The sequence below is a fragment of the Enhydra lutris genome, unplaced genomic scaffold (genome assembly GCF_002288905.1).
Source record: "Enhydra lutris kenyoni isolate GAN:26980312 unplaced genomic scaffold, ASM228890v2 scaffoldscaffold67, whole genome shotgun sequence".
NCBI classification, from domain to species: Eukaryota; Metazoa; Chordata; class Mammalia; order Carnivora; family Mustelidae; genus Enhydra; species Enhydra lutris.
The window spans coordinates 8,376,322-8,383,635 of record NW_019154151.1 but is presented as its reverse complement, the minus strand read 5'-3'; positions in this window follow the sequence as shown (position 1 = coordinate 8,383,635).

The window sequence follows — 7,314 nt, the reverse complement described above, 5'->3', positions numbered from 1 at the left end:
GAAGTTTCTAGTTTGAATATGCACCATATGTTGGGGAGAGGGAGAGGGACCAAGGTGCCCAACAAATTAAACACAGAGAAACCTGTTTATTTGCTGCCTGGTGCAGGGACATTATTTGGTATTTTTCTGATTCATATCAGTTTCCATTTGGGGAACACCAACAATGATTTTTAATGTAAATACTATTCTTCTAAGGCTTTCTATATTTTTGATAATTTTTTAAAAATACTTTGGGTCCTTGTCCAAGGTCATATAACTAATAAATAGCAAAGCTAAGATTTGAACCCAAGTTTGTCTTACACCACTATATTCAGTATTCCATGCTTCCTTTGAGTTTGACCCAGGTTTTGTTTTTATAACTGGTCTTCAGAATTTAAAATAACTTGGGAAAGCTCTCCCCGCCCCTTCATGAAAACTAGCTGCTAGTGTTAATGTTCACTTATTAATTATTATTATCTTCTAATCATAGATTTAGGGTATAATTTAAATATATTCACTTGGATATATAATTGAGAGAGGTATGTTAACCTTCCATTTTGATAGATTTTTCCAGCTTCGCCTGGTTTTTATATTTCCATTACAATATTATTCTGAATTTAGCAGTAAATGTGTATAATTTTCTAAATAAACAAACTGTCTTTTCTAAAATAACTTCCTGTGGGTATGAGGTCCCACAAGCATGCAATATTAAGATACTTAATCCGAGAGGCCCCTGGGTAGCCAGTCATTTAAGAGTCTGCCTTCAGCTCAGGTCATGATCCTGGGGTCCTGGGATTTGGCCCCCTGCCAGGTTCCCTGCTTAGCAGGGAGTCTGCTTCTCCCTCTGCCATTCCCTCTGCTTGTGTTCTCTCTCTCTCTGTCAAATAAATAAATAAAATCTCAAAAAAAAGATACTTAATCTGAGTCCTGACACCCCACAACTAACATGGAACAAATTGTCCATCAGAGCTTGAGTTTGGACACTCATGTTATCTGAGCAGTGGTCTTCTCAGTAGATAATCCTTGTTCTTTTGACTAAACATCTGTGACTGAATTTCAGTGAAAAGCCTTAACAAGTATTTCTGAGCTTTGGTTTCTCCACTAAATCCTGGGATTCATCAGTTGGGAGAATATAAAAGGTCACAGGTTTCCTAACTTCGAATCTGTCTGGTTTTATTTGTGCCTCCATTATTTTTCCGAGTTATGTTTTTCAAAACATGTTATATCATTTACCATTACCATCATTTACCATTAAGCCCTTTGCATACAAAAGCATTAGTTTTATTCCATATTTTCTCTTTTGAATTTCTAGAATACATTCTGTGGTATGGGGTTGCTAGGGGTGGTAAAACAGGCAGCAGGTTTCTTTAAGATATTAATGATAGATTTAGTACAGTTATAATTTTCATTTGACCTGTGAGTTATTCAGAAATGTCTTTAAATTTCCAAAATGCTTTGGGATTAAAAATGATCTCTTGTTATTAGCCTCATATTTAATTTCCCTGAGGTCAGAAACCATGATCTGCATGAGAATATATATGTATATATTCTCATATATATATAAATATATGTGAGGTACATATATATCTCACGTATATTTCTGAAATTTACTGAGACTTGTATTACAACCTAGCACATGATAATTTGGGGGATAGATGTTCCATATGTTCTTGAAAGGAATGTGATTTTGCAATTGTGTATAGATTTCTACATATGTCCACTAAATCAAACTTATTTTGTTCAGCTTGTCTATATATTTACTAATTTTTTATCTGCTGATACTATCAATAACTGAAAGAGGCATATTAATCTTTCATTTTGATGTCTGATTTTTCAGTTTCTCTCTAGTATACTTGATCTTCCTTTGTATATTTGGAAGTGTTTACTTAGTGCATACAGGTTTATTTACTCTATGTACTGATATTCTTTGTGTGTTATAATGCTTTTATTGTCCTGAAGTTTTATTTTTAGATGTTAATATAGCTACATCAACTTTCTTTGGGTTGTCATTTACCTGGTATATCTTTTTCTATCTTTTGTGTTTTCAGTCTTTCCTCATCTTTTATGTTTTAGATGTGTCCCTTGTAAAATGGCACATAGCTGGATTCTAAAAAATTTTATCCGGTCTGTTAACCTCTGCATTTTAATGGGTGAGTTTTACTCATATATTTTTTGTTTGTTTATTGATATATTAGAGTTTGCTTTTACCATCTTCTTTTTGTTATTTCTTTCATTTTTTTCCTATGCTTTCCTTTTTCTCCTTGCCTCAGAAATTTTTTTCTTATCCTGTTTTCTTCCCTCCACTACTGATTATGCAAGATTGCATCTCAGGCAAACTGGCCGGTAACAGGGTTAGTATTTGAAATAGCAACCCATGGTCAAAGGTGGGGTGAGGGTGGGTGAGGGTGGGATGTAGCTTTTCTGAAAGGAGTCAGATTGGCAAGTTATAGGAGAGAGGAGTCAGGGAGCTGAGGAAGTTATGGGTGATGGATTTTAAAATCTTTTTTTTTCTTTACAAGTGTGAAACAAGGATGTCTGATAGGACCTGGAGGAAAGGGAAGTGGGAATGTGGGATGAGATGAATGAAAGCTTAAAAATAGAATCTGAAGAGACTGGGTAAAGGAACTGAACTCAGGGCAAGTAAAAAGACTTATGGGTGATAGTGAAGGTCCACCTGAGGTCGGAGACCAAACATTGTGTAGGACTTGGGTATAGGAACATACAAGGCAAGACTATAGCATTGGTATAGGTTTGAGATTTTGATGGGCAGTTATAGCAGAGGGATGAAGATACATGGATATGAGAGATACTTGTGAGAATCATTAAAATGTTGAGTCATTTGGAGTCCAGGATGGGTTGGGAAGGAAAATAGATCATCAGGAGGCAAGTAGACCAAGAGAAAATGAAAGATGGCCTCAAGAGACTGTGGTCTTCATGAGGTTGAAGAACAGGTTTAGTGGGAGTGAGGTGTGGTAAGAAAATGGGGATTCTTGAATTTAAAATTTTAGAAGGAGGCAGTTCTGGTGGATCAAGTCCATGAGTGAGAAACAAAGGGAAGATATACAGTATTAGCAGTTCCATTTTCTTAGGGTGTTGTCTTTATTTCCTCAACAATGTTCTTACCTCCCTGACTCTTGATACTACTTTTTCTCATTACTGTGCCAGTGGGCCTGTGTCATCACAGAACTCTGCTGCCACTCCATTAATCTGGTTTTGTGTTCATTCCCAGTGTGCCTGTGATATCCTTGGTCTTTAGCTGCCAGGCAGGTGGTGACATCTGTTTTATCCATGAGAGGCTGATATTTTGGCCAGTGCTTCCCTCCCAACCACACCTAGGAGAATCCATTTGCACAATGCTTTTGATTGCTCTGTTCAATATTTTATTTATTTATTTATTTTTAAAGATTTTATTTATTTGTTTGACAGAATGAGAGAACACAAGCAGGGGGGTCTACAGAGAGAGAGGGAGAAGCAGACTCTCCACTGAGCAGGGAGCCCAATGCGGGGCTGTATCCCAGGACCCGGGGATCATGACCTGAGCCGAAGGCAGATGCTTAACTGACTGAACCACCTAAGCACCCCACTGTTCAATATTTTATAATTGCTTTGGCTATGATCCTGCCTGGACAGAGCCAGTAGAGCACTAGCTCTAGAATCATATTGCCTGAACTTGAATCTCAGCAACTTCATTTACTTTATTATTGGGCAGGTTAACCTAACCTCTCCTGACTCCTCATCTATAAAATGGGGATAACAGGATAACAGTAGTACCTCATTCTATTCTTAGGGTTGTTATGAAGATTAAAGTAGTTAATATATATAAAGTATTCTGTTGCCCGGCATTATAGTCACTTCTCAATAGATGGAACCAGTGGGGTGATGACAGCGATGATGATCAACAATAGTGGCAGCATGTAGAACACCATGTGGTAAATATTCCATTAGGCGCTGGGACAGATACATAGAAGAATACTGAAAAAGTCCTTGTTCTCATAGGCTATATATATTCTCCTTGGGTATAAAAACTAAGAATTCTTCCTCAAGATTATCTCTGAAAGGGTCTATTAAAAAAGCTTATTACCTTTTTTTTTAAAGATTTTATTTATTTGAGAGAGAGGGAGCATGCACAAGCAGGGGGAGGGGTGAAGGGAGAGGGAGAAGCAAACCCCATGGTGAGCAGGGAGCCTGACAGGGGGCCCGATCCCAAGATCCCACGATCATGACCAGAGCTGAAGGCAGACGCTTAACTGACTGAGCCACCTAGGCATCCCAGAAGCTTAGTATCTAACATTTCAATAAAGACCAAGAAATAACCATGAAACTGTTGAGGTTTCAGAAACCTTATAACTATACTTTTTATTGTCCTATAGGTAGTCAGTTAAAAAAAAAAAAGAGTAAAAAGGGGCTTATGGTCTAGTTTCAAGGGAGAGCAGAAAAAGCAAATAGGATCCTCATTTCCTTTCTCACTGTGTCTGCCCTGAGCTCTTTGACAGCCGTGACTACCAAATCTGTCCTTTCAGATACAGTTCCTCTTCTAAGGACCAGCCCTGTGCCTCCAACTACTTTCTGGGCCTAATTACAGTGATATCCTGTATGTAGTGCAAACTCAGTATGACTAAAATGAAACCTCCTTCTTTACTTCCACACCTGGTTCTTTTCTTATAACTCTTACCACTGTTAGGATTGTCACTAATCCATCTCTTGTTAAACCCAAACATGCAATGTAGGCATCTTTGACTTTGCCGTCTTCATCCTCTTAGTCACTCCATTCTGTCAGTTCTGCTTCTCAAACTTTATTACTCTATTCTTTGTCTTGCTGCCCTGGTTTCCACTTGCTCTGTAGCAGATTCAGCAAGTACATGTATTCCAAAAATGGGTTTCAAGAGTTGTGATTGGCCCTTTAACACATATTATTTCATTTTTTTAAAAAGATTTTATTTATTTGAGAGAGAAAGAGAGAGAGCATGAAAGGGGCGAGGGGCAGAGGGAGAAGCCAGCTCCCTGATGAGCAGAGGGCCTGATGTGGGACTTGATCCTGGTACTCCAGGATCATGACCTTAGCCGAAGGCAGTTGCTTAACCAACTGAGCCACCCAGGTGCCCTATTATTTCATTTTTTGATAACTTTGTGAAATAGATCATTTTGTACATGAGAAACCAGGGGGTGACAGAAATAAAAAGACTTGCTAAGTTGGCTAGAGGTGCACTTAGTAAACCTAGATTGTCTTTTGTCTGGATTATTACAATAATCCCCCTGTCTCTATAAATTTTCTTTATAGGATTTAGAAGTAAGATATTTTTGTGTAGAAAAAAAATCATAACCATTTACAATAAAAAGTAAAATATGCCACCTCCCAATTCTATTCCCCAAGAGAAACCAGTGATTATGATTTTTCTTCCAGATCTTTTAGTTTACATATACAAATGTATAGATAAATACTTTACCAAAGAAATCATTCAGTATAGTCTGGAAACTGCATTTTTTTCCACTCTGAGATATATTTTCATACAGACCTAACACATTTTTTAATGGTTGCATAGTGTGCCTTTATATGGAAGTATTGTTTTGTTCAAAGAACTTTTTTGCTTTGCTTACAAATAATACTGCAGTAACATTCTTGTATATGTACTGTTGTATGCACATTTCTATGAATATTTTTACTGATAGATTCTTAGAAGTGGTATTGCTTAGCTAAGGAATGTACATATTTTACAATGTGCCGTATACTTTCAGAATGCACTTCAATTTGTCTTTTGAATAAATCTTTTGTACTAAAGCTAGAGTGATCTCTGTAAAATGGATTTGATCATGTGATTTCCTAACATCAAAAACAAAGCAACAACAAACATGTTGGATGGACTTCTATTGTCTGTGTAATAAATTCAAAAAATCTTAAATATTTAAGAATGAAAGTTACAGGGGCACCAGGTGGCTCAGTTTGTTAAGAGTCTGCCTTTAGCTCAGGTTATGATCCCAGAGTCCTGGGATTGAGGCCTGCATCAGGTTCCCTGCTCAGCAAGAAGCCTGCTTCTCCCTCTCCCACTCTCCCTGCTTGTATTCCCTCTCTCGCTGTCTCTCTCTCTGTGTCAAATAAATAAGTAAAATCTTAAAAAAAAAAAAAAAGAAAAGAAAAGAAGTCAGTCGGGGCACCTGAGTGATTCAGTTGGTTAAGCAGCTGCCTTTGGCTCAGGTCATGATCCCAGGGACCTGGGATCAAGCCCTGCATCAGGCTCCCTGCTCAGTGGGGAGCCTGCTTCTCCCTCTCCCTCTGCTCCTCAATCCCACCCCCGCTTGTGCTCTCTCTCAAAAGGTAAATAAAATCTTTTTTTAAAAAAAGAACGAGGGTTATAAAATTTAGCGCAAACATCTTTCCTATCATTCCCCCCACCACCAAAAAAAAAAAAAAAAGAAAAAGAAAAAATACTGTTTTCTAAGGAAAAATCCACCTATTCTGTAAAATCTTCCATGTGTACAGCTCTTTCTTTTTTCTGTCTATGCAGGGTAGAATTAATTACTTCCTTCTTTAGGTTCCCGTAGCATTAAATTTATTATCCCTTTGACAGCACTTTGTGCATTATACTGTATTATATGTATCTGTCTCCCCTACTAGTCTGTGAACTTCTTTTTTTTAAAGATTTTATTTATTTATTTGATAGAGAGATCACAAGTAGGCAGAGAAGCAGGCAGAGAGAGAGGAGGAAGCAGACTCCCCGCTGAGCAGAGAGCCCGATGTGGGTCTCAGTCCCAGGACCCTGGGATCATGACCTGAGCCGAAAGCAGAGGCTTTAACCCACTGAGCCACCCAGGTGCCCCGTCTGTGAACTTCTTAAGGACAAGAACTGTGTCTTACTCTTCTCTGTAACCCTAGCACTTTGCTCAGTGCCTGTCGGAGTGGGTGCTTAACAAATGTGTGTGTAATGGGTGAAGATATTCTTCAGGTAGTGGTAGCAATAAGAACTTTGGGAGATAGAGTAGGTGATGGAAGTTTAGGAGTGCAGTGTAAAGCTGAGTCTGAAGAACATGGAAGCTGGTCAGGCAAGGAGAAATGGGCTTCAGCTGGCAGATGTCCCCATGTGGTTTTCTTCTCCACTACAGAGACCAGCTGTCTGATTATTTGGATTAGACTTGGGACTTGAGAACATGTGAAGTATTGAAAATTGGATGATTGGGGATTCACTTGGTGTCAGGAAAGTTTGACTTAGCTGTTCTGTGCTTATTCCAGACTAAGATGCTTATGCTGAAAAGACTCAGCTCTTTTCCAGAGTCATGAATATGTTTTTCATCTTGAAAAATCAAAGCCTCCTCATTTTCAGGGCAGAATTCAGGTGGGAGTAG